This window comes from Odontomachus brunneus, unplaced genomic scaffold (genome assembly GCF_010583005.1).
Source record: "Odontomachus brunneus isolate Ranch 3 - 2012 unplaced genomic scaffold, Obru_v1 Obru_scaffold_076, whole genome shotgun sequence".
NCBI lineage: Eukaryota > Metazoa > Arthropoda > Insecta > Hymenoptera > Formicidae > Odontomachus > Odontomachus brunneus.
Genome location: NW_022639526.1, coordinates 1,627,054 through 1,653,338, shown reverse-complemented (window position 1 = coordinate 1,653,338; position 26,285 = coordinate 1,627,054). Strand labels below are relative to the sequence as shown.

At 45.2% G+C, this 26,285-nt stretch overlaps 1 protein-coding gene across 7 annotated transcripts in view; it reads left to right on the top strand.

The window, feature by feature from the left end:
* Positions 1 to 26,285, top strand: part of LOC116847288 (small conductance calcium-activated potassium channel protein) — a 154,508-nt gene that overhangs the window by 79,635 nt on the left and 48,588 nt on the right. The window contains exon 1 of one of the 7 annotated variants that reach the window (XM_032822136.1): positions 9,445 to 14,636. The exons of the other annotated variants lie outside the window; for them this stretch is intronic. The gene's annotated coding sequence lies outside the window, so the exon portion shown is untranslated. Of the gene's footprint in view, positions 1 to 9,444; positions 14,637 to 26,285 lie in introns of those variants that run through there. 7 annotated transcript variants of the gene reach the window in all.

The following is a 26,285-nucleotide window of genomic DNA, read 5'->3' as shown; positions in this document are numbered from 1 at the left end:
ATATATATATATATATATATATATATATATATATATATATATATATATATGCGTTCACGAGCTAAAGATTTGCACATATTCATTATGTGTGTCTCTCACTACTTATATTTGTCACTCGGAAATTAAAAATTAAACGCACACGCACGTGTAATAAGCGGTTGAAAGGCAAAGTTTTAGAATTAACGAGATTGAGTGCCGTGATGGTGGTCACTGATTCGATAGAGAGTCAATTGAACGAAATAACAGATGCAGTCAGGAATTACATTTATTTATCGTATTATTTTAATCATCATATTTAAGCTTCTGAACATTTAATGAGTGTCAACGTGACGTTCAGCGTGTTTCACTACAGTGACGAAAACTGTAAATAACTAGGATTTAATCCTACTTAGCAAATAATGTCAGTAATTAAAAGGTTACAGGAAAAAGGCGTGACTAATAAAGAGGGACCCCGAGAAGAGGTCGATTGTGAAAGTTTCATTCGATGAGATCGAGATAGAAAATTGCGAAAATCACCATTCTCTGCACTTTATCTCAACTTCGATAGTATATTCGATATTACCATGAATATTCTGCGTGTGCAATCTTCTTGCAATTCAAATACAATTTGTACAATACACCCCGCACAACCCGGACACACAAAATTGCAATTTTCCTGCATTGCCTTGTACCCATTTCCAATGGATGTCCACCCTATATATCACAATTTGATTGCCCACCTTATATACCACATACCGCACACACATGTCATTTGTCAAGAAAACGTGTTCCGCATGACAGAAAGTTTAGTGGAAGTTTGCCGTCGTGCGCGATATTGTTACCCTTCGATCATTCACTTATCCCGTCACCACATTATCGTCGCTCAAAGTTTTTCCATTAAGGAAGTTTTTTCATTGAAAACTCGAGCGGCGATTTATCCACATTCTGCACGGCGTGACTTGCGTTTCTTTTTTTTTTCTTAATCAATTGCGCGAATAAAAACCCACTTCGATGATAACTAAGCAACTAAGCTCTGAACTGTCGTGACTCCGCATCTTTGAGCGCGCTGGTGTTTGCTTAAATGCTGAATTTCGAGAAATTTCAATTTTCATCTCGGCCTTTGGATCTCGGTGTGCGCTTTGCGCAACACTAATTAACAAACCCATACCCCAACGCATCGTTTAACATACACGCGGGCAACAAATGTATAATCCATGTGAACTCGTACAATCAACGCGCTTATGGATCATCGGTACACACCTGTGCGCGATTATTCGTGATCTATCGCACGCTTTACGTAAATCACCATAATAGACACCATTAATTACTCGTACGGCATACTGTTTCGTACGCGGACGCGTCTCTCGCGACGGAATCCGGATCTGTTTACGGGTGCACCCCCTGAATAACGCGGCATTGTACCTCATGAATTATTGATACCAATATCTCGATATCGAGTCCTCGAGAGATACGCCCCGCGCAAAACAACGGCACACGCTGCATATCGATTTTAGCCCCCGCGAGGAAATTAAAAGGCGATACGGCGGTTCGACCAGGCGATATAGAAAATCGCCTTGACATTTTTGTCGAATTTGTAACTAGCCCCTGATGAACTCCCGGGTCCTTGGCCCGTGAATCCCGCGAACTTTGGATCTTCGGCTGCTGCGGACCGAAACCGCCGAGCTTTGTATTTGCGGAACTTCCTCTCGGCCGGGATATCTCGAAATTTGCGCGTCTAAGAGTGATTTCAGCGTTTTACAACTCGGCAACTCAAGCACCCGGGCTTCGGCAGTTCGGAATGCGAAGATGTGACATCCTCCACGGTAACTTCGCGCGACTGCCCGCAACTGCGGAACTTTGAGCTATTCGAGCTCCGGCGTCTTTCGAATTCTCAGCCGTTGGCGCGCCTGATGTATACGCTGAAAGTTGAGACTTAAATCTCCAACTTGGAAACTTTAAGACCCGCGGAACTGCCGAGTTACCGGCGCGTCATATCGATTCCGACTGTCACGTGGAAATTAAGGAACGCGATACACGCGACGGAAGGGAGGAAGGAAGGAAGGAAGGGAGGGGACCGCAGCGGCGATATAAATCGTCTTGATATTTATGCGGAATGCGTAACAAGCAGCCGCTGAAAAATTCATGAACAACCGTCGCGATCGAGCCGCTCGTCGATTCGCATCGGGTGTTCATTCGCTGAATTCCTCCGCGGCGCGATCCGTGACGTATCATGCGCGATTATGAGAGCAACGAGGAGCTTAAATATCACCGCGGATGTTTATGCGTCATTTATTCGCGGGCGCTCTTTATGTTATTGCAGCGTCGGCGATATGATGTAGCACATGCGCGAGTTTATAAATATACAACATGTGACCTAGACCTAGAAATAAATGTCACCCACACTTATTTCCGAATGCTTTCGCACGGATTTCCTCTTACAAAACTCCGCGCCGTCGGATTATCGTTCCGTAGACGTCTAATGTTTAAAAATAGAATATATGACGGCTCTAAAATCTAAACAGATATAAAGGAAAAGGGAAAATCTCTCTCGTTCTTTAACACGCACGCACCGAATTATTCTTCGTTCAAACATAGGTGAAGCTATATCTTCTGCAAACAATCCTTGCGCAAACTATCCTTAAATTGCTACTTATAACGATGATATAAGAGAACTAATTAATAAGGTCAATTAACATCTAGTTAGAATAGGAATGGGTAAAGGGGAATTTAACATCGTTAAAATGGGAATTCAAGGAAATTTTGCATAAAGTAAGTATAGTTCCGTGTGCGTTTGAACGAAGAATAATTCGGCGAGTGCGTTTGACTTGTCAAATAACGTAATCCTTCCGTGAACGATATTATGGCTACGTTCCGAAATTCACTGCCAGTACTGAAAATTTATAATTCATGTTATATATACTATAGAATTTCAGCACTGGCAGTGAATTTCGGAACGCAGCCTTAGTCATACCAATAATCGCCATAGGCTTTTAATGGTCGCGTATTCCAATCTTCAAATTTAAAAATAAAGTCCGAAAATAAATTTAAAAAAGAGCTCCGATCGAGTTTTATTTGCGGATGATCGGTTTTGTGGGATTAAAAAAAAACAGGAAAAAAGCAGAATCTAAACGGCCATTGGGTATGTGTACACATAAAATACACATAAACCAAACACACGCGGATCCTCTCTCCTTCCTTTACTGGGGAAAAGTACGCGTTAGCTTTGCACGTAACGCGTTCCTTGCGGTACAACTTAAGCTGAGCTCGTAAATCGTAATTGAGGTGGTGGCGCCGTCTGTTACGTAGACGAAATCCCGTAAGATAAAAGAGTACACGTGTATAAAGAAGCGAGTGTCGAGAGATCTTTACTCTATCTTGTGGCGGAGAAGCGATTTCTTTTCGGGGGAGTATAGCGGGTTAATCTAGTTTCGATAACATGAGGCGGAGTTACGATACTGTAAACTTGCCATTCCCATGCACCTTTCAATATACCATGGGCGTTATTACGACCAGCGTAAATCCCGTCGAGGATTCCCACGCTAATTTCTAGCGAGCCGTTTGAGCGTATTAGTTGCGTTGCAAAAGGACGCGGGACGAGGGTTATTGACCGAGGGTTATTGGCAGTTCTTACAGGGAACTACGGGGACGCCTGATCCACTATTGTCGATCGTCGCTTTTATCGAAATTGCAAACTCCATAGACTCTACAGGCAGCCGCCATTTATGCCGTATCTTTACGTAGCGCTTCACGAACAATACCTCGACAACGGCCAACACTTACGGCCAGAGTCTCGTGTCGAATGAACTTGCGAATTCACTTGCAAACTTCCCGCTTCTTCCTTGACTACTAATGAAACTCGCGACAACAAAAAGGAAGAAGCAAAGTACTAAACTATTCTTGAAATATTTACCTTCCCGCTTTTTAAGTTACTTTTTTTTTGTAGGATACAAAATAAAAATCGGAAAAATTCGAGAGACGAATATATGAAGGGAATTTTATAGTAAAAATTACTGTATGTAACCGAGGTCGAATAGATCGATTCTGAAATATTTATTTATCCTTTCATTTTATATGTGTTATTTGTATTTGAGGAACTGAAATGTGCTTTCAACAAATTTGTCATGTTTTTTAGGAAGATAGACCTCATTGACACTCTTGTCCTGCACTAATAAAATTGAAAAGAATTTATATGAAGAAAGAAACTGTAAATAAAATATTATCTTTGTGTGAAAAGCAAAAAATCGATAATCGAAAGAAGTGAGAATATTTTATCGCGATAACTGAACGCGAATCGAACGCGAGAATAACATTTATCCTCTCGTTATAATCTAATTTCAACATTTCTCGCCCATCACTTCGTCGGAAAAACCCTAAAAGTTTGAATTTTCCTCTACGTAATTTAGACGGTATGATCAATGGCATAGATTTCGTCTGCTCCGTGAAAACTCTACTTCCATTTCCGTTCTCTCGCCTATCGCGCGCAATAAAAAGACGCGTCGACCACGCCCGCCATTTATTTCCGGGTATTACATTCCGTGTGTTTGAAAGACGCGGATTCGTCGAGATCTCTTAAAACAGCCTTTTTCAAATTCAATTTCTCCGCGCGCAGGATATTCTACTTATCGTTATATAAAAGTTGGTATTTTATTAGATATTAAAAAGTTAGGGAATCTCGAGGGACTTGATCAGTAAGATATCCGACGTCTAGAGATTAAAAAGTTAGGACAAGAAGAAGCTTTAGTTATTGGAATAATCAACGGTGAATGTGAAAAAATCTAAAAACTTTGAAATCCGAATAATAATTTTTTTTTGATGGATAAAATTTTCGGAACATTTGTATGAGGGAGAAAAATTCGGCGCTGAAATTAATATTAAGTATTAGCGAAGCGAAGTTTCTGAAAAATTTAACTATGAAACCAATTAATGCCGAGAACTTATGGCAAACGATATCTGCAGTTTAATATCGCGTCTCTCCTGCGTAAGTTTTAAGAAATTTCGCTGATATTAAATTTAGCTGAACAAACTTGGTCGACGTGCGCGACACAAACGGATTATTAGATGTTGCGCCGGCGATAGTGACTTTGTCAATCCCATTTACTCCTCGTTTCCCTACCAACTACCCTCGTCATGTCTTCTACCCTCATTATGTCTATCAACTCTTGCATCAGTTCGATAGAATATGATGCTCCCTTCCCGTTCTCAGCCGTTGATGTCCAGAGTTTCTGCCAGATATCCTGCCTAAGCAAATTCGCATCCCATTATAATGTTGTTTAAAATTGCTAATTAAATCTCGAAAAGAGTATATATATACAAAGAAGTCGTTTCTTCTTTCTATATATTCTCTTTCAGGAAAAAGAGATTTCAGTTTGGGTAACCAGACGAAGATGAGGCTCGTTGAGGAGATATCTCTGTTACTGCGCCCGAATGTTCGTCTGAACATTAAACTCGGCTGAGAGATAACTGAGAGCTTATTGACTGAGTAGAAAACCCCTGCAGGAATCTTTCTGTTCTTACAACCGAGTTTCTCATTTGGCCTTCAAGTAACAGAAAATTCAGTTACATTCTAACGAAGTTGTTTTTTCCGTGCGTCCTTGCTGTTTCATACTTTGTCCCGTTTATCTATATGCACAACTCGATTATCAATTTCGCGCGGCGTCTGTCTGGGAAATCGATTTTTTTCCGTGTTCGGCTCTTTGCCCGCTCGATCAACTTCGTATTTGGCCCTAGTGCCAAGATCATTAGATTCTCGTTAATAGATCAGGTCGAGGTAAGGTATTAAGACCTACACACTCTCTGAGGTTTCAACGGAGTTGAGGGGATCCCAAGGGTATCCATTTTACCGTAATTTTGTTGCTTGTGGTATACCGTTTTTAGCTTGAGATAAAGTCATGTATCCTTTTAGACAACTACAATGGACACGTTAATAGAGACCGATCGACTTTACACCGAGAGAGAGGACGAAAAAAAGTTAAGAAATAATATACCTTTCCATCTACTCTTGACTTCAATGTGCCATCCCGAGCTATCCGAAAGCAACATGTGCTTCGTATTAGAAAAAAGAAAAACAAGAAAAATCGCAATCATAAAACACATGATCGCCACTTGGTTGCTCTCGGCGGCGGAGGGGCGCACGAAGGGGATGAAACCGCAGGCACGATAACGCGGGGAGTAAATTACGGTAAATATGATACCGTAGTGAATAGTACAGACGGTAAGCCGGCGATGAAAAAGAGGGTACGATGAGGGGAAAGAAGAAAATGATGCTGAGAGGCACGTAGGAGAAACGGAGTGCGGATAGCGCCAGGATAACGCTCGTTTAACCCCTTTATTTAACCTACCTCACACACGGGTTTCGTCGTCGAATCATGGTTCTTTCGAACTCTCTGTCGCTGAAGGCGGTGAATTTTAAGATCTTACGAGACTTCGAACTTTTTATGATTGCAATTTTTGTAGATTATCCTGGGGATCTTTACAGGTATTAGGTAGGTATAGGATAAATATAGGGTAGGTATTGGGTGAGATTGGAATTGTCTGCTTGACAAATTTGTACGAATATACCACATGTGTTCGAAGTTGATAATATCGGAAATGCATTGTTAGTTCGAACATTCTTAGTTTGGTGTAGCTGAGTTTGCTTCTCCGACGGAGTGGAGCCCCTACAGAATCCCCTTAACGTTTCAGACTAATCCGGGGATGAAAGGACTAAGGGTTAACGCGCAAGTAATACGAAACGCGCACATCACCAATAGACCAATAGCGCGTCGCCGGCTGTAATGGGCAAACGAAGCGATATCTCACCGAAATTGACTAGACCTAGGGGGATGTTTATGCGACGACCCCAATCGCGGGATTTCAGACGGCTCGGGAGTGTCACGCGCGATCATGGGCGAGGAAACGAAGTCTTGAATCGGGAGGACGATCGTTGGTGGCAGCTCGCGCGGATAGGTCGGATGGTAGCGAAAAAAGGAACCCTTGGACCTCCAAAGGAGGATGAAGGGATCCTCGGGAACGGATAAATGCGATCCGTCTGAAAGGAGGGCTTGTCGCAAGAGGAAGTTCAGAGAAAGAGAGAGAGAGAGAGAGAGAGAGAGAGAGAGAGAGAGAGGAGTGTTCAAAACGCACCGTTTAAAAGACAGGTGCATGGCATCTAGAACCGCAGCTTTATCGACTACATTGAGTCGACAATGTTTGATCCTGTGCGATTTCGTGAACCAAATGACCCTGTTGTATACAAAGCTTATCCCGGAACCATCATCGCAGGGTAATTCTGGGACAAGCTGTCTATTGATTTATGCAATTTATGCGCATTATCTAGAATGTTAACTAAACGTAATCGATGTGTGAATGCGTTAGTGCGACTGTTGCTCTTACAATAATTACACTAATTATATGCAGCATGTAGCTGATTGCGTGCATTCAATTCTGACACCTGTCCGAAAACTCCATAATAGAGCTTTTGCGCGACGTGCGCGCGCGCGCACGTTGTCACCGCCGTATCTGACATGCGTGCCATACGGCGAAATATAATTTGTTCTGCCGATATTTCGCATTGCTGGTTTATATGTAGTGACAACATTTCACAAACCAAACTTTAAGCGCGCCGCTACATTATCGATTTTCCCGTTACCCGCATCAAAGCCGAGTTTCTCAACGGCGTAATGAGCTTTCCATCAAGACGGAGTGAGAAATTAGTTCCCATCGGCTTGTGCGCCCTGATATTCTTTCCTTCTTTTTAACATGATCCGCAAGTAGCATCATATTCGAGCGAGAAGGAAAGCTCAAGCAGTCAAATTATGGTATGTTGCTTCGTCGTTTCGTAAAGTATCATCATGTGTCGAATAAGTATCTGATATTTTAATCGAATTATCCGAATGATATTAACGTTACTTTGAAAGTTATGACTCACTCGAACACAATGAAGAACCTTATTTTTCCTTCGACTTCGTTCGCAACTCGTAAATGTACTTGTCTGAGGGATACGAATGCAAATTGAGCGAGAGACAAAGTCGTTAGGCGTTAATTCGCAATGGAACACAAGCGTATATATGACATGCCGGTCGAAGTGTTAGTAATCACCTCCGCGCGCGATCTCGTTTAAATACTAATTCAACTGAAAGTCCCATCGAGACTAGCGTGTTATTAGAGAGAAAGACAAATGAATTTCGTATAGGGACGCAGCAAATGCGCCACCCTCGGGAGAGATTCGAGAGAGCTTCTCCGTGGGATGGAAAGTTCAAGTGCGAGCAGTACTTGCTGATTTCACTTTCAAACGAATGCAAAGTTCTCGCATAGGTGAGTATCTGCGACGACGACCCACACGCGACGCGCTATTTTTATTTTCACCGACCACGTGTTCAATTCACAACACTGTTGCGAGTCCCACACAGGGCAGCCAGCTGGCTTTGATATACAAGGGAGTCATGTGGCGCCACGTCGATACACACTTCCTCATCGGCTGAAACCTGCTGAGTCCATTTTTGTCACTTTGCATCGAGTGTCAAGGACGAGATTGTGCAATGTCTAGGTCCAGATGTATCGAGGATACCTGGACCGATACGAGCACCTGGGCCTAGGCATTCTTGGAATGCACGCTCGTTATTGCGCGTTCTCGTTAAACGCTCAGCCTCACGCAAAGCCAGAGGCTGACTTCACGCAGAGCCAGAGATACTGCTCGTGAGCATTGTTCAAAAAGCAGATCGCTGAGGGAAATTGCGAATAGTTGAGATACACGCTTCGAACACGGCTCGTCGACGAACGTGCGGATGTGCATAGCCCAGCTGCGCGTGGCAGGGAATAATCCAATGTACGATAAATTGCAGCTACATCTATATAGAAGCATTCGTCATGCGGGGAATTCGCCAGACTCATTTCCTCGTGAACACTTCCACCAAATAGGAATTCCTCCGACTCGCGGTTTCGCCAACGACAACTGACTCCCCCATTCAGCCAAAGGGAGAACGAGCTCTGTGTTCCACGTGCACGCACACGAACACGCATACGCGGATTTCCTAGCCTCGCGCTAGGAAGAGAGATTGCTCGCGAGTCTCGCGCGAAACGAAGACATCAAAGGTTCTAGCGAACGGTGGCGTGCGCGCCCTTAAAATTCCGTGCTCATCTCCGTGTTCGCGACGACGCTATCTCGCGGCGTCCACCCTCGAGCTGAGCAATACAAATGAAATTAGCCAGCACGCAAATATGTTTACACGCTTACACGCGACAGGGTTGTATGCCGATTCCTCCCTCGGCCTCTCAGCCCTCAGCTTGCCTCGTGGTGGAGTCGACCGAGCGTGTGCGCGACGAGGCGGAGGAACGGAAGAAGCGCGGCGGGGGTAGCGGCCGTCGCGCTTCGTTCTGCTCATGGTGTCGTGGCCACGGTGGGGTGGGTGGCGGGCGAACACGGGGTGAGAGGGTGCGAAAGGAGCCGAAGGGGGATCGACGAGAGGGGTCGAGCGCGAGGGTAGCTGCGCCGCCGTGACGGGGTTGGAAGGGTGGCCGCGGAAGGGAAAGGCTTAAATGGGGAGCGAGACGCAGTCCTGTCGGGAGCGTCGCAGCGGGCGGACGCTCACCACCGACGCTTCTCTCGCTCGCTTCGCCTCGCTCGCTCTCTTTCTTCTCTCTTTCTCTCCCTCTCCCCCTCTCTCTCTCTCTCTCTCTGTCTCTCTTTTCCTTTATCTCTCTCTTTCTCTCTTTCTCTCCTCCCCTTTTCCTCTAGCTCTCTCCCGCCCTCACTCTTTTCCTGTCTGTCACTCTTTTCCACTCGCCCATCCTTACAAACCGTCAAAGTGAATTGAGGATCCTCACGAGCCGTGTCCTGGCGAGCATCTTTTCCGGATCCTCGGAGCGGGCGTCGCTCGCTCGCCTGTCACAGGCAGTGTCCGATCGCATCCCTTTCCTCTACTCCCGCCCCTTCATCCATCCCCCTCCCGCTCTCTCTCTCTCTGTCTCTCTCTCTCTCTCCGACATTCCCCACCCCTTCCCTATGAGCGCGGCGCGCGACAACTTCCTCGTGAGTCGCGGGATCCACCGTCGAAGCGGAGGCTGCGCCTTCGTTCGATCTCTCTTCGAGACGACGACGACGACGACGACAACGACGACGACAACGACGGCGGCGGCGACTACGACGACGAGACGCCGTGATCGATGAGCGCCGTCGGCAGCGCGGGGGTGGAGAAGGCGGCTCCGTTGCCGCGGAGGGCGGCGATTCCGTCGCGGAATTGACGCGAGTCGGCTTCGAAGCGCGCGCGGGGGTGCGTTGTGCGTCGAGGTGGACGACGAGGAAGACGACGGCCGAGACCGTCGGCGACGACGCGACGGTGATGGAGATGACGGAAATATCGCCGTCGCCGGTAACAGTCGCGCCTCGGTGCCGTCGCACGGCCGAGAAACACGAGAGGAACTGACTGTGCAAATACGCATGTATATATTATTTATCGAGTGTTCGCAGTCTACGACGACTGATCGAGATCGTCGATCACTGCCTTCGTGTGTGAGGTACCCACCTGTCAGTAGAGACTCACAGAGTCGCGAGTAGAGTACGAACAGATTAGGCGCGAGATCAGAAATCGCGGACGCGGCTGGCCAATCTCTCCCTTCGCAGTGACACGATCGCGTGGCCTGATCCGCGAACGCGTGGACGATTAGTGACGAGTGTGCTGCTGAAGAGTTGGTCGGAACGTTGCGCAACGAAAAATAATCGCCGTCTTGCGGCCGTTCTCCCCGCGTTATCGCTTCAGCTCTTCGTGCGAGATCGCACCGCCGTCGCGATTAATTATTTCCTATTGCCGGACAAACGGATATTGCATAATGAATGATTACCATTGCCGTAGCAGATAGAGGAAAAAGAGTGAATCGTCGGCGAGGGCGTCCGTCGGGCCCTTGTCGGAGCAAAAAGCCGCGAATAGAAGCGCGTAGGAGGACGATAGAGAGTGAATCACGATAATGGAATCTTATTAAATGAACACCAGAATACAAAGGAAGGAAAGAATGAAAGTTCAGCGCGTGCGATATCGCGAGCGGGCTAGGAACTTAATTAGCACGGGGGCGATTAAGTAACACGGAGGTGATTAAGACCGAAACTTTGGGGTTACTAATATCGCGTGCACTCGCCTAAATTTCATCCCGCCGATAATTCAAAAATTATCCGCTGACGCCGCGGCTCTTGGATCTCTCATTGGCTCGTAATTATCTCTCCTGGCTTGATTAACGCGATTTCGATGGGGGAGTTCGAGCGAAGCAAAGTACAGAATGGAACTCGCACGATAAAACGGACCTTTTTGCTTCACAAATACAAATACTACCAGGATATTGCCTAAACAATGCAGTTGGATATGACGTCCGTTAATCGACGTAATTTACTAGTAGATTCTAGATAATGCAATTGAGGTGAAGAATAGTGGAGCCGGCAAGCGCCAATTACTCGACTCGGGACAATGCGACTAGAATGAAATACGGCGTAACGACAGCGGATATATAAACGATTTATATATAGTACATTAACTTCTAATACACGATAAATATATCGCGTTTGCGCATTAAGCCCGAATTAATTTATGTCTCTAAATGATAGGGTGGAATAACATCCCGATAACACGCGCGCATATCTCGCAAGCGCGCGCGTCGTTTGTTAATATATCCGCTGCAATTATACAATCGCCGTAGCAGAGGGAACATTTGTATCACGAAACGGAACACTTTTCTCCGACTCGCGGAAGTGGTGCATTAACGTTTGAGTGTAAGCGCGTGGACGTGAAATAAGGGATCACGTCAAAGAGAGAGGGAATGATATAGAAAGGGAATAACGATGATATAAAGATTATTTATGATCTCCCTCTGCCCCTTTCTCTCTACTCCTCATCCCCGTGGCTTTTCTCGAAATGTCGAAGTCGCCTTCTTGAATAAGTCAACGACGAATGGCTCGGCGACGTTCCGCCGAATTTGCGGTCGTCAAGATCCTCTAGCTCGCTTCGTTAACTCCGGGTGAAGGCAGACGACTCCGAAAGAACGCAGAAGGACTTGTGTGCGCCCGGCATTACATTGCTGCACAAGCTGAAATCGCCACGGTTACGCAAGTGAACGCCTTTTGTTCCGCCGGTCGCAAATTCATTGAGTCGAGGCTGCTTTTTATTTACTCCTTGCGACCTGAATAGGAACTCGCGCACACATGTGTGTGGCGTGGGTTACGGGTACGCGTCTCGAGCCACGAAATGAACAATATTCGCGGGCGTTTCAATCAATTTGGAACCGGTATTTCCTTTCATTCCTCCTCTCTGAAATTAGCGAAAAGAGACCCGCGCACCAGAGCGACGATGAATTTTCCTCGAAATACGCCCGACGCGCTGTGCGAGGAAGAACAGGAGCTTTTATTACGTTGAAGGAAACCAATTTGGTCGTTTGGATAATTAATGTCTCAGTGGCGTTCTCTCTTTGGAAGAAATATCTCTAAATTTGATAAAACAAGTATTAACGGAGAATTTAAATAAGCTGAATGTGTGAAACCGAGTCGAAAAGATCAGTCGTAAGCCACACGCGAGAGGACTATTTGAAAGCAAATCACTCAATTTCCCAAATGTGCAGGGGTGCAGAATTATGTAAACGTAACAGCTAATCGAATAACACGGGCACAGATGAGGAGAGAGAGAGAGAGAGAGAGAGAGAGAGAGAGAGAGATAATAATTATTTAAGTATAATTTTATTCAAATATTACCAGATCTTGTTCCCGGATAATATGCGGATTAATTTAATAATAACGAAGAAGAGAGGAAGCAAAGGGGGCAGAAGGGGCGGCACAATCGGCTCACACAGTCGTTAAAGGTATTTGCTTAATTAAAAATTCGCCAAGCGCAAACCTCGCGCAGCGCGCTCGCGCGATTATTACGTTGAGAATCGATCGTTTATTCGTTACGATGAAACTCTTGGGACGACTCACCGCGAAAAGGGGATGAAAACGCGAATACAGATGCGCTAAAATCGTTCTCGTTTTAATGGAGCTCTCCACCTTCGCGCGAGGAAAACGAGAAAAACAAGGAGATATACATATTTTGCACTTTTTTTTACGTATACATATACAATCGAGTGACAGATGTCCGTGAAATACGATAGGGTTTTTTTTTGTTCGCTATAGAGAAGATAAAACGCCGGAATATTTGCCGGTACACAAGTAAACGCCGCTGTCACGCGTGTGAGAGAGATTAATGTCCTCGAAATAACAAAACTCCGCGTTTGCAAATTGTATTTACAACGCAGTATCCGTATGCGATTTACGTTACATTGTCCACGAGCTTGTCGGTCTCTACGCTCGTTGAACTCCAAATCTCGTGAAGTGAGAAACTCCCAACTACTCCGACATATCAGGAATGCCGGACCGTCAGACAATTGATTTACTGCGCAACTACTAATCATCAGCACCTCGGGCTACGAATCATTACAAACTTCGCACTCTTCGTATCGACCTTTTCTTCAGTTCTAAAGTCCAGTTGAATGGTCTCTACTCGAGACACTTGTCTGAATCTAGAGAAGATTCGAAGTTTAGTCCGTGACGCCAATCTTGGGAATTTCAATTTCGCACACTCGCACGTGGTTACTCGGTTCCCTGAGAGTCTCCTCGGCTTGAATTCGCAATTGAAGTTCGACAAGCCTCGCGCGGCAACCTAATGCACGTCGCACTTATCAACCTTTCGTCTTGCAGCAAGTTCATCATATATATACATACGTGCGCACGTATATACATATATACATACACGGTTGAATGATAATTCTTCAGACCTACAACGCGTACCGTCGTATATACCATTTACTCGAAACGCGCGACCAGCGCCGTGTATACATATATATATATATATATACACACACACATATATATATATATATATATATATATAACTTGGCTCCATCTTTCCCAACGGAACACGAGGACAATGTTTCCTCGGCTTGAATCCGATCTCAAGACTCGCTTTCATGGGAAGAGCCGGCCTTGTTAGTCGCTACCGTGATGGAGGAGGAAGAATGCGAGGATGGTAGAAATCGGCCGGCGAGCGGAAGGAAGCGCAGTCGCGAGGGGCTCCTAAGAGGATCACGGGGATGCATAGTGTTGCCGCGATATTGCCGCGATGTCTCCGTGGCAAGGACGTCAAATCAATACAGTGTTATCGGTTATCAAGTGTTCGCTCGCGAGGCGACGTACCTCGTTGTGATGACAAACGATCCCCGACGTTAATTGGGGGGAATTCATTATCCCGGAACTCCTGAAGCGATTCCCCGAGACACGGACACATACGCGTTATCGTAGACGCGAACAAATGTGAGGAGTAGTGTGATAACGCAACCGATGCGGAGCGCGCGCATCGATTGGACGAGCGAGAGCAGCCACCTTGAATCGTCCACGACGACACGAACGATCGCTCGTGTGATCGCGCTTGAAATTAGTACCTCGTCAGCCCGCTTCGTTGCCGGAGGCTCGAAAACTCAACATGAGCAACTCGACGGAGCCTGAGGAACGATCCTGCGCCGCAGTGCGGCCGATCAAGTTCGACCAAGTGCTTCTATTCGGTAACGAACAATCCGAGTTACCCGAAAGTGCCAGCGACACACCGGACTCGGCGGATCTCTCGAGCAGGAGGACTTGAGGAGGTGGACAATTAGACGTAAATGTCACTAAACAGGTTGGTAAAGCGACGAGTTACTTGATTATCTTTCCCCCTGGGGTGATTGACGACTAAGCCGACTAACGATCAAGAACACTGCGAGCTAATCATATCTTAATCTATTGCGATCTATTGCAATTTAGCGTATGCGACATTTCGATATTGATGAATTATCTCAAGTCCATATTAATAGCTGCTACATGAAACTTGCTTCAAGTAAGATTTCCAGACGTGAGTTTGGAGTTAGATTTTCAGTGGAAAGTAATGTAGCGATTGCAAGTGTAATGTGTCGCATACATTATACGATTTACCTGACAAATTTAGATCTAATTCTGAAATAAAATCTGAATATCTCACGTGAGACAAGTTCCAAGTAACAACTATTAATACATGCTTTAATTATTTTGACGCGCGAACAGAACGAACTATATTGATGTTTCGAAAGATTACTGGGCTGCATCGATTAAATTTTCATGAAGAACTTCTGAAATATTTATAAAAAGTATCATCTGAAAATATTATTATATCGCCAGTGATATTATATCAGGTCGTGTAACAGTTAATGTAGGATTTCTTGAGTAAAATGAAGCAATTGTATTTTTATGCGGTTACAATTTAAAAATTTTTATGAGACAAAACGTATTGACCTATGATCTTTCGCTGTGTCTCGCGTACGTTGTTCCATAAAATTATACATGCAAGAGCACAATCGTCTCATTTCATCTGAAAAATTACTTATTACACAATCCAACGCGTCTGGCAACCTTTACTACGAACTATTTCGAGTTGATTCTCCAACTCGCACACAATTCCCTAAATTAACGAAGGGACAAAAAGTCGGGCACAAATTACTGTCGTCTTCCTACGCGTTACTTAACAAACACCGCGCACATATATGCACGTTACATAATGCTGAGTGGTGTCTGAAATAATTCAGTTACGACGCCTAAAAGGATTACGATCCACGATAAGTAAGATTGCGCTCCCTCCTTGGTATCGAATAGTCGAAAATTAGGCTATTCTGAAGATCCTCAGATCACATACATCACATACTGTGCCAGTGGATTAGGTCAATTACTAAGAAGTCCTCCAACCAGCCGCCAATCTCTTTTCATTCCGAACTCCCCGCGCTACATTTCACCTCCATTGAATATCGTCGCAATCAGGCGCGAGCAAGTCGCTTAAAATTTTCTTGGCGTGCTTCGCCTCGTACACGCCTCGTATCATCCACCCACCCATCGACATCGGTGTACGTGTGATCCATCGAGTGAGTCGCGAGAGAAAGCGTCCCTGAGGGACACGCGAGGCTGGAAATAAAGTAACGATTTAACGGGCCGAACGCTAAAGAGAGAAAAGAAGAAAACGATGAGAAAGCGACCCGATCTAATAAAATAACGAGAGGACCCGCAGAGAAGAACTCGCGCACACCCCGGCGGAATTTTGGGATAATTCGTCAGGACCCGACCGCAGCCGACGACTCAAATTTTCACCCCGATCACGTCCGGCATCCCTCGACACAGCAAGTTGCCGATGACGGCTTCGATACACTATACGAATCAGACAATTGGAGCACTTTATCATTTCGCTTCGCCGGCTGCATCGGGACCGAGTGGTGTGAAAGGAGAGTGCGAGAGGGGAGTAGGCGATGAAAAGAGAGGGAGGGAGATGAACGGGGTCGAGGAAACAATATTACACTTATTGAAGGGAGGAGGTCGCTGTTAGGTCGCAATAGCTGGCTGAAGTTTCTTGGCGAAATTATCCTCGATGTAGTCCTTCCACGGAGATGAATTTCAAAGGGTCGCCACTTCACCACCCACCCTCTAAATTTTCCCACGGAGCGGTGTGGGATGTTATCGGGAAACTGCTATCGCGCGAATAAAACTGAATGGGAATCATTTCGGTATTTACATGCCGCGCGTAACATTGATCTCAAATATCCTAAGCATGTTTGAAAAACATAAATTGCACGTTTTCAGATATTCTTAATATTTCATGTTATTATTATTACTATTTGTCTTCAGTTATAGCTACTCTTACTTAAACACACTCAAGTCGCTGAGCGAAATTTCGACCGTAGAAAACGCAAAGAAGCGATCTTCCAGGTCGCAGGTTCCTCTTTTTCCCCAGACATGTCGTATGAATTACTCGAGAGAATACAGAGGTGTTTCCAGATTAGTATGCATAATTCCGACCGTGCAGGGCGCTTTGCAAAAAAGTCACTTTGTTCTCGCTGCAAATTAAATCGCGCGGAAACAATTAACCGACGCGAGTTGAGTCAGGAAGATTGTCGAAACTTTCCAGGACCAGCAAAGCCGTCGCTGAAAATCCCGCGAAGCAATCCCGCGTTCGATGGGGCACTCTCCGGCTTCCGGGACACTTCCCGTATGAAGTGTATTGCTTTGTAATTTCGCCGGTTTCGAGCAGGCGGTCATCAGAATCCCCGCTGAAAGTTTACCACGTAATCGCGACGTAATGGACATCGCGGCCCAGTTTTAACATCGCGCGCACCATTCAGCGCCTCTCTCTCTCTCTCTCTCTCTCTCTCTCTCTCTCTCTCTCTGCGCGCTGCCGAGATCGGGACTTTTTCGTCGCGCGCAAAAAGAAAATAAATAATATTCGCCGGTGAATCTCGGGTCCTCCCATTCGTTCGTACGGAATGAAGCAGGAGGAAAATTTGCAGAGATTGGTTTCGTTAGGGCTGAGGCTGCAGGAAGATTACAGAAATCGATTTTGCTGAAACAAAAGCAAGAGAAGAATTCGCGGTAATTGGTTCCGCTGGGCCGGCAACGCCGGAAGGGAATTATAAAAATGGATTTCGTTAAAATAGACTTGAGAAAAAAAATTATAGAATTAGAGGGATTCGTACAGAAACTTATGATCGAACAGCGCCGGAATGAATAATGTAGAGCGATGCAATTGTTCGTAAATGATATTCAATGAAATTGCAACGCAAAATCGTGGACTTGGCGATAAAAGTTTACATTGTTGTGCGTTCCACATTTTCGTGAAATATTCCCTTCGATTTCACCGTCGAACAACGCTTGAACGAATAATACAGTCTGATGCAATTATTCGTAAATGACATTAAATCAAATTGCAACGCAGAACCGTGGACTTCGCGACAAGTTTACATTGTTGTGCGTTCTGCATTTTTCACGCAATATCCTCTTCGATTTTTCCGTTGAACAACGCTTGAACGAATAACATAGTCCAATGCAATTACTCGTAAATGGCGTTGAATCCAATTGCAACGCAGAATCGTAAACTTCACGATAAGTTTACACCGTTGTGCGTTCTACGTTCTCGCGGAATGTTCTCTTCGATTCTACCGTTACAAAGAGCGAATATTTCGAAGCAAAGTGCATGTAGCAGAAATAGGATAAGTTGTGGAGCCTCCCCATCTTCTCCCTCCCGTCCGTCCTTATCGGCCCCTTGACATTATTAAGGTTAATAGGGAAAGTTTGAGTAAACTGTAAGATAAGTAATCTCAGTCGGGAAAATTCACTTGCAACTAATCCCCACGGCTTCATTTTAGTCACCCAACCGCGGCTTCCCGAATTAAAAAGTGTAAGAATCCCAGAATATGCGGGATTGTAGATTTCGCGTGTAGCTGTCGAGAGACCGGAGGAGCTTATTTTTGCTTTTCCGAGCGATGCAAAGATCTAAAGGTACAATTTCCTTCCTCATCCTTCGTAAACACACAAGTCACGTTACTGCATCCGAAAGAAGGGCTAACAAGTGCGTGTGAGTGCAAGTAAATGGCCACTGCTTTTCTTATCTCGCGGATTCCATTCGCATGCAGATTAGAGAGCCCGCGAAGTCTCGTCAGAGGCATCTTCTCGTTAGATTCGCAGCGGGACTGGCTCTTGTCGATTTTGCATTTCGGGAAAACGCGAAGTAAGGCTAGCAGTAAGTGAAATGCACTTTGAAGCGAAAGCTTGGCGTTAAGAAACACGAAGATTCGAAGTAGGAGAGATGTAGGAAAAGACTTTTTTTCTTACATGTTCTCTTGAGATTCTCCATCGCGATGACGTTCACTATCGGCTTTGTTATTTAAGAAACACAAATTTCTTCCTCACTCACTCTCTCTCTCTCTCTCTCTTCCTCTCCCCCTTCTGTTTCTCTCCGAAAGTTAAGAGATTCAGTTCCAATGGGTGATCTAGTTCGAACAAGCGAATTCAGCGTTCCTTTCTCCCTGGCGCGGAAGATAATATATTTAGGAAGAAAATTATATATTCTCGACAAGGACTTCGTCCATCGCGAGTTAATTAAATTCGTCGTCGGTGGCGGTGCTCCAAAAAGCCCTCGCATTACGCTTTCGCAAAGCAAAGTTCCGGTTGACGGATGTGACTATCAACGCCGACTGAATTACAGCCAGTTCTCCATTAAAAACGCTTACTCGCCCTCGCGGGCTATCTCTGGCACTGGGTAAACGTAATTAAGAGGCTGTCTCGCCACTTTCTTACATTACTCCGGCCGAGATTTAATTTATCTGGCCCGAGAAACTTGACGAACGGCTCTCGCATTTTCGCGTGGTTCCCCTTCGGCGCGACGGAATTTATTCCGTAGTGTTCCTTCGGCTGTAGCATGTACAATGTTCCACCTATGGCACATACTACAATGGCGGTACGTCTCGTCCTCTAATATGCCGCGCGGCTCTCGCGTATTCGGAGATACGATAGTTTAATGAAAAAACAACAGTGTGCCAGCTCTGCGGGTTCGGTTGGGAATCCAGTTTTATTAATCGGCGGGGCGCTTGAAAAAACACTCCACGAGGAGATCCCGTCGGAACCGGGAGAGCTCCGCGATTCATAATGAAACAACGTGTAATCGAGCTTTAATCTATTCGCGAGTACTATTTCCTTGTTTGCTCGCGGGAAATCCGAGACTCCTCGTGGCTGACTCGTGCCGCCTATATAACTGTAGACATTTGAGGAATCATCGTCTCTTTGTCCCTCTCTCTTTCTCTTTCTCACTCTCTCTATCTTTCCAACTGGCCGTCTCTTTCTCCCCTGCCGTTTGCCCTTGACTTGGGATAAACGGGATTAAAAATTTAACAATGCGACCTACAGACGATTGATCGCCGGGACATTACTTGCGCACACCGATGGGTGACACGAGCCTGTGCCGCCGCCGGCAATGCTTTCGTCGAAAACTCGATATCATGCAAAGGGACATTTATATTCGATTGTTGGCGCTTTATTTCTTCATCCTTGCTGCCGCCGCCGCCGAACATTTGGTGAGACTTAATCGAACGATCCGCTTGTATGAAACGTGAACGGAAAACCGACAGCGACCGATCCGGAAATCGCGCACTTGGACTTTTAGAGAGCAATTCCCAAGAAATGTCGAGATTCGCGAAGCAAAGAATTCGCAAAGCCGATCTAAGAATACGAAGCACTTGCGGGATAATGGCACAGACCATCCCGACTGTTAAAATTAAAGAGAGCTTGTGGATCCCCAGACCTAAAAATACAAGGATTCCGCTCTCGTGCACTTAAAAATTCAAAAGCTCGTGTTTCTAAGGGACAGAGCGCTTGTTCGAATAAAAGCTTAAAAGCTGTCACGCCAGTGTAGACTGGCACACGTTTACGTTTTCCCATTGAAGGCGCGAAGAAATCGTGTGTCTGTACCTTCATAATGGAGAAGGTCTTGCCTTTCGCGCGACAATATAAAAGTTTAAAGCCTCGCACATACATTTCTTTGTGTACTCGCGCGCGGTAGTTTGGCTGCGAAGTTCGCCAACTATCGTCACTGCGGAAACGCGACTACTTGCGTCGATTCGGAATGTTTTTTTTTCCGGGCGCGTCATAACATAAAATGCTGCGCAGCTCCACAGTTTTTCTTTCGCTCCGTTGCTCCCGTTACTGCGTACCGTTGAAACTATTTCACTCGCCGCTTACCTATTCGTGAAATCTACGCGAAACAAAAAGTAAAGAGGCAACAAAAGAGGGCGCTGCGAGCCGGAAAAGAGGGAGGAGAGGAAAACGATAGCCGGATGGCGTATAGCTCCGTTGAAAATTGCCTCCGCTTTCCCTACTTTTCCCATTCGGCCGAACGAGTGCCCGAATATTTTCCCTTTAATCCTCGGCCAGCTCGAGCGAATGGCGCTCTGGCGGCAGTAAGGCAGCACAGAAGCGGAATATCGTAACGTGGCCGATGGACTTGAGACTTTGTGGATCTGGAGGTGGAATAGGGAGTAGGGAGTGCGATGAATCAGAAAACTCAGCGATTCCGGAGAGCATCCGAACGTGCAAAACGTGAAAAGCGAACGTGAAAATTTCACGAACCGCGCGTTAAATCGAGGCGCGGAGATTCCGAAATCCGAAAAGGGCTGGAAATGAAAATTTAACGCATATAAAAGTTCGAATGACCCAAAGAGAATATAAGGATCCAGTGCCTTAAATTTTCCACAGGCGAAACCGTGCGTGAGCATTCCTCTCTTCGCGAAGCCAAAAGAAATTCTTGGCTTTTTAGAGAGGATCCCCCCTCCCGAGCGTTGTAGCAATTATTTTCTCTAAAGTTCGCCTTCCCCTCTCCCTCCTCTCGAGTTTTCCGGCAAAGAGAGTCTCGCGGAAAACGCCATCCTCTGATGGAAGCACAACGCCGATAAGTCCAGAACACGAACGATCCGTCTCACGAGATAATCTCAATAAACTAAAGCGAGGCGATATCGGTGATGCGAGCGGAAGTAATCCGGGAAATACAATCGTGCGTGAGCCACGAAATAATGATAGGAGCCCTGGAAATTACGGCCACTGTCTTTCCTCGAGTATCCTTCGCGTAATCCGCTACAACGTGTCCCACCGAAAGATGACTTGGGCGCATAAGGGAAGGCTTACGGCAGCGCGTACTTTATACCGCGTACTTTATACCGCGTTGCATCGTCCACGTAATGTCGGCAATTTGATGGAACGCTGCTCTTCCTTGTAAAGTTCGTTCGTTAAGTAACGCGCGCGCACCCATGGTGAATAAATTGTTCGCAATTTCCATTCTCGTTACCAGCCGAACCGTTCCCGCCGAGCGCGACAATATCACCTCCCCTCGGAAACCATAAGCTCTTTATGTCGGACGATCGATACGGAATAATTCCACTTTCAATATGGCGAATATCTCGTTGTATTGTTAATTCCCCATTTTGTGTGCATTACCGCGACAACTGTTTAAAAGTATCGCTCATGTTGGTCAACTTGCACATGCCGATTATGAGATAAAGAGAATAAACGATGTTTCCAAACCCGTGATATCCGTTCGAATTTTTTTCCCGGCTACATATGCGGTGACACGTCGCCGGAAAATAGCGATTTAAAAGCGATATATTTATTTCCTAGCAAATACATTTAAAAGAAATCGTTTCGACGGTTTTTCCAATAATGCGAATATTAAAAAATTCAGGCGCAACGGATACAACGTAAACAGAAAATGAAATCCTTAATGCACTGAACTGACGGGAAAAAAATTGCACGGGCTCTCGCATCAGGTTAATTCGGCCGAAGAGTATCGCATCAATTAATATTATTTGTCGTGGACTCGGCAAAGCGAGATTTATTTGTGTAAGTCCGCGCATTGCCAGCGCGAAGTTCCGCGCCGGCGAAATTTCCAACTGTTTCTGCAACGTGGCGAAATTAATAAGCGCAGCCGGTCGAATATCCTTGTTAAACTCTGGCGCGCGGAGTAATCTCCCTGTGACTATTCCCTTAGAATTTCCGAAATGCGAGATGCGTGATAATACGCGAGCAATTTTCAATGCTCGCTCTCACGTTCGTTAACGGAGTAGTGCCATGAAAGCGTCTCTCACCGTGTGTGGCCCGAGATTAATCCCGATAACGCCGAAGCTAGACTACTGTCGGTCGAACGAGGACTCCGCGGACATTTCGCGTTTTATATCGTGCCCCGCAGTCGCGTATCGACAATCGACCCGATATCGACGTGGCGCGTCACGCTTTGAGAGACGTATAATTCTGATTTGCTAACGAGCGCGCGCGGCGACAGAATCGATGTTTCCGTCTTCCGCAACATTACTTTCCGTCTTTCCACCGTCTCCTACGACATTTTCATAATCGAGCGTGGAGGAAATTGTTACAATCCTTACGACCACATTGTCTCCACGGTTAGAAAACAAATTTATGTGAATTCAAGTTAAATAGATATCGTATTAAACATTGTCGTTGTTATACGCCCATCTACATTGGGGAGGAGATACTTGAAAGTTTATTTGACGGGATGTGAAGTGAGATATGAAGTTTATTTCATAGAAAGTGGAGTTTATCTCATAGGAATAAATTCTGTTGTAAATTCTGTTCAAATTTTCGAGTATATTCTTCTCAGTATATACAGTTCTTACAACTACAATTTATATGACGCACTGAGAGAATAAAATATCTAAATAATAACTAATATTTATTCGATGAATACTAATAAAAATTCTTTTATTTAAATAGAATAAACAGTCGCTTTCATGGAAAACATAAAGCTTTCAAGGAAATGTATTTTCTTATTTAAGAAATATTTTATATTAATACAAATAAATATATTATTAGTACACACTGAATAAGTATTTAGTATTTCTTGGATACTTTTCTCTCAGTGTGCGTGTAATGTTCAATTAATATATCCTCATATAGATGTCTCAGTCGAGAGAATATTGCTGTCTCTCTGATGTGATCTACAAAATGAACGGTTGAGGAGTTGAGTGTGGTTGAGATTGATTCGTATGCGGGAAAAACCGTATGATTGGTTCGCATATAAATCTGGTTATGCCAAGCAGATTAATAGTAAAATACGGAACAATTATGTGGTTGATAGAATTACAAAGCGAATAGTGACGGTATTTGATTGCTCCAACCAGAGTGTATTCATAGTAAATGTCGTCCTAACTGATTTCTGCTTGCAACAATCAGACCACGCACAACTACATTCGTTGGATTGATGCGTCAAAGTAACCGAATCATATCAATCATACACATTGCACAAAGATAATTAGGATGATGCAACTATGCTGCTCACTGAGTTTCTAGTTATGTGCAACATATTTTTTTTCCCGTGTAGGATTTAGTTCTGCCATGTGGCGCTGAGAGTTCTGATCAAACACGTATAAACAGGCGGCAAAGAAGACCGGTGTATTGCTTCCAGAGCGCCATGGTTTCCGCAAATTCTTTGTACGCATGGACGAGAAATAGCATTAATGTTTTGTTACGGTAACCATGTTTAGCCGAGTGACATCCTCCGTGAGTAGGTTGTCGCGTCGTGAAATTCAATCCATTTACAGGGAGCCCGACAAAACGCGCTACAAAACTAACGTCGCGCGCGTGATTGCTTTAATTGCGCAACAACACGGATCCGAGTGAAAGCGACCGTGGAAACAGTCGGTATTTGATTAAAAACGATAGCGTGTTGCGAAGTCAGGCCAAATATTGATACGATACATCCTCCGCTGGCGGCATTCCCGAGCCTCGTCGTCGGTAATAGCGCCGGCCGATTTCCTCGACGTGACAAGCAGAGGCGTGCAGAAACAAAAACGGGCTGGTTTGATTTCGTCAATATTGATAGGAAATGGCGACAAAGAGCCAAACAAGTTCCATTATTTTGTGGGAAAACATAGCGGGGCGCGCGAGCGACATATCGACGGGCTCGAGCCCAAACTCGCGAGATAAAAGCGAGATAACGGTGAGACTCGTCGCGAGCACGGTTGAGGCTTTCGCCGATTTAGCGTAGCATGAAACGAGCGTGAAACTTATCCGACGCGCGAGCGCGGATAACATTATATTCGCCATATCCGCTGAATTATTGGGCACCAATTATACACAGGAACTGGCCGCGAAGCACCAATCTCTTCTCTGGAGCATTATCTCGCAGTTCCATTAGAGAGATTATGTTCGCCATAGAAGAGGGGCTGCACGGCATAATCGCCGAAAACTGGAGCGAAACGCGAGCAGCGGAAAGCTGCTCCGGCAATTATTGTTACCACTTGCAATGGACTTCGGTGCGACACACACACACACACACACACACACACACATTTTCTTTATTTTCATATTCGAGTTGGCGCTGCTGCATTATACCGTCGGCGATGCGCGAGCGAGCGAGTAAAAGTGTGGCTAACAGCGGTCGTTTATCGTCGCGAATTATCGCCGCCGACGGCGAAGTATAGCGTACGGACGGTACTTATGGTCACGGAAATTAAAAGGCGGGCGATCGCACTCGATGATATTAATGCGTGCGTTCTACCCGGAAATTCCTGCCCGATTGCAAACTTTATTAACTTTCCTCTCTGAGGATTCTCTTCCTCTTTTTTATTTATCAAGCCAGAAGTATGAATGATTCGTGAGTCATTCCCGACTGAGTCCGTGTTTCCCGATGAGAAACGTGTACGTTTGAAGTGTTGCGTGGAATACTTAGAGACACCTAAATTGCAACCATTATTTTATAATGGACCCTCATCGCTGTGTTAATAGGAAACTGCGCACAGGAAGGTCTATCGATAAATCAACGTTATTGATTAACAATCATCGTCAGCGATAAGTCAAAGTGACAAAACTGGACAAAACTGCCGTTTAATTAATTCTGCGAAGCGGCCACTGTCTAACATATTACGAACCGAGAGCAGTTGTTATCCGATCAGTTATCAATTAAAGTGCACACACGTGACAAGTGAACCACGAGCGCAGACTCGACTTGGTTTTCTTCGCGTTTCGTGCGACACCCCTTCCTTGCTACCCAGCGCGCCTGACAATGCGACAATGTGCCGAGTCCGAGTGTGAAACCCGAGTGCGAGTATCGAATACTCGACAAATACGCGACGCGGAGATCATATTCTCACTATCTCCTTTGCTCTCTCCTCTCTCTCTCTCTCTCTCTCTCTCACACACACACTTTCTTGTTCTCCGTCTCTATTTCTCCGCGACAGCCGACAGTTTTATCGTCTTTCTCGTGCGAGAGGAAACTGCAAGTCGCCGGAAAGATTGCGGCTTCGCGCGAGAGGAGAGTTGACTTTATTAGACGTCGACGGACGTGAAGGAGGAAGAGGAAGAAGAATAGATGGAAGGGACTCAGACAGGAAATTAATTCGATTCAATTCCATGAGGAAGAATCGAGCCGCAAGATATCATTCGCGCGGAGATAGCAAGCAAAGCAACATTTGTGTGCGGACACTATAAATAAAGAAATATAATAAAATAACGTAATGCGGGCAAAGAAATAAAGAAACATAAAAGAAGAGGCTCATTCTAAATTAATATATAATTACAAGAGAGAGAGAGAGAGAGAGAGAGAGTCAAATAATAGAAACTAAAACTATAATCTTGCACCTTTCTTACTTAACGAAAATATATATTAGAAAAAAATATATCACGTACTGTGTAATCCTATTATCGACTGTGTAAGAATTAGTTTGCAATCGAATGTACATCTCGTTCATTTGGAACGATCCAGCTATAAAGAACAGTCGCGACGCGGCTGAAAGGGTTAAAACGTCTTGGAAAGCCCGACGAGTGTCGCCTCGTACGTTTATTGTTCCAGCAAAGGTGAGATTGTGTGCGAGACGTAGTTGGTGCTCTTCTTCTTTATCGCGATCATGAGCAGTCGCAGAGCGAAGGTGAGAAAGAGAGCAAAGTTTTATCAGACATACAAGTTTAAGATTGCTTGAGCCAATCAAGCTTTGAATTAAGG